Genomic DNA, 2,224 nt, shown 5'->3' on the forward strand with positions numbered 1-2,224 from the left:
CTTCCTTCCTTCCTTCCTTCCTCCTTCTTTGAACCTCTTTAGCTCCCAGCTTCTCACCTTCCAAGTCCTGATTAGCTTGACTCTCCCATCCCAGAGCCTTTCTCTCTACATCTTGCCCCCAAATCTCACTCCCCTGCTCTCCTGGAATATGCTGCTTTCCCTGCCTGGCTCCACACACTTGGATGTTTCCCCTGACCCCACTCCTCTGGAGTTTCTGCCTCTTTTACCCACTCTTTTCAGCCTCACCTCTTTCGAGTTTAGTTTAAGGGTGTGGTCTCTCGACTCTCCTTGAACTCTGATTGTCTTCAATGTTTCCTTCCTTGGGGAAGCAACCTGGCTCTCCACTCCTCCATTCCCCTTCGGTCACTTCAGGGGAGCCTTCTGATTGGTCAAGAGGTGGAAGATTAACAAGAGGGAGGGGCTGGAAGAGCTGTTAAATGTTTTGTCAAGCTCAGTAATTTTGCACTTACCCTTGGAGTCTCTACCCGGAATTTCCTCGTGCTAGACCAAAGACGAGTTTGATTTGAAAGATGTGACTGAGTTTACTGCGGAGGACATGATGGAGAAGGGGTATTACTCGGAGTAGGACAAAAACAAAACATCTAGAGCAAACCCAGGAACCCAGGAGGCTCAGTTTCTGAAGGAGAAAAAACCCACCAAGGCTCCTTTTGATATTTTGAAATTTTGAGCTGATTTCCATGTTGCACAAACAATGTACCATGATGACTAAGCATGCAGAAACAGAATTTGGTGTGTTAGTTAAATCCAGTTTACACCAAAGTTAATCCAGGGCAAATTTAACATTTTATTAAAGCTCCCACTGCTCTTTAAACTCTGGCAAAGGTAATAACCAAAATGAAGAAGCAGCTAGGTAGGTGTTCAAGTAGATAAGAGTATTCTACCTAGAGTCAGAAAGACCTGACTTCAAATCTAGGGTCAGACACTTCTAGCTCTGTGACCCCAGGAAATTCACTTGATCTCAGTTTGCCTCAGTTTTCTAAACTGTAAAATGGGGATGAAAATAATCGTGCCTACCTCCCAAGGTTGTTGTGAGGAGCAAATGAGATAATATTTGTAAAGCACTTAGCAGTGCCTGGCACATAGTAGTTCTATATAAATGCTAGCTGTTATTACTATTATTAGTAAGTAGTCACTGCCTTCAAGGACCTTCTATTATGAAGGGGAGGAGGCATTCGATATGTCCACAAATAATGTAAAACATTAAAAAGAACTTTAGGATCTGGTGGGATTAGGGAAGATTTCATAGAGGAGGTAGCATCTGAGCTGAGTCCTGAAGGAAAGACAAAAATTCTGAGAGACAGAAATGAAGAAAGATTTCTTCAAGGCATGAAGTATAGCCTGCAACAATGTACTGAGATAGGAAATAGGATATTCGGTCCAAGGAATGACTAATTATTCAGTTTGTCTAGAACACAGAACTTGTGTAAGAGTAGGAGTATGAAATAAGGCTGAAAAGGAAGGCAGGCTGGAGTCAGAGCATGATAGTCCTTAAATGACAGACTAAAAGAGTTTGTATTTTATCCTAAAGGCAGTGGGGAATTGGAAAAGTTTTGTAAGCCCAGGGAATGACAAGGTCAGACATATAACTTCATATGACCCTTTCTGATCTATTCTTTAACCTGGAACTTACTGTCACAGGTTATATGGTAGACAGACACTTGAATACTTCTAAAATGATGTTGCTCAAAAGACTCCACCAATGGGCTTCCCAACAATAATCAGCCAGGAGAGGTATTTAGTTATTAGCAAAGGCATTTATCCTAATAGAAAAGTAGGAAAAGTAGTTTTAGAACATTCCAATCCTCTCATAAACTTGGAGTGTATACTCTTGCACTTACAACATCTATGGGAAGAGTTGGTTAAAACCCAGAAAGTCATGCATGTAGTCATTTTCGCATGAACACATAGCAAAGGCAACTCACAATTATTGGTAGGATAGTACCTAAATATCTTTTCTCACTCTGTAAAAGTTTCATGCATCTCCCTTTGTATAGAAAGTCTACTGGATTTCTAGGGTCTGCTCTATTCCATTCCCTGGCTCTCTTCTCTACTGCCAGGGGTCATACTCTATGAAACTTCTTCCCTCAACAACTATACCTCTGTAGCTATGTCTGTCTGCTTCCCACTGGTTGCAGTGTCTCCTACTGGTCTAATTTACACAGCTGACATGAGTTGGAGTCTGAGAATTTCCTTTTCCCATTAA

Source organism: Gracilinanus agilis, chromosome 5 (genome assembly GCF_016433145.1).
Source record: "Gracilinanus agilis isolate LMUSP501 chromosome 5, AgileGrace, whole genome shotgun sequence".
NCBI lineage: Eukaryota > Metazoa > Chordata > Mammalia > Didelphimorphia > Didelphidae > Gracilinanus > Gracilinanus agilis.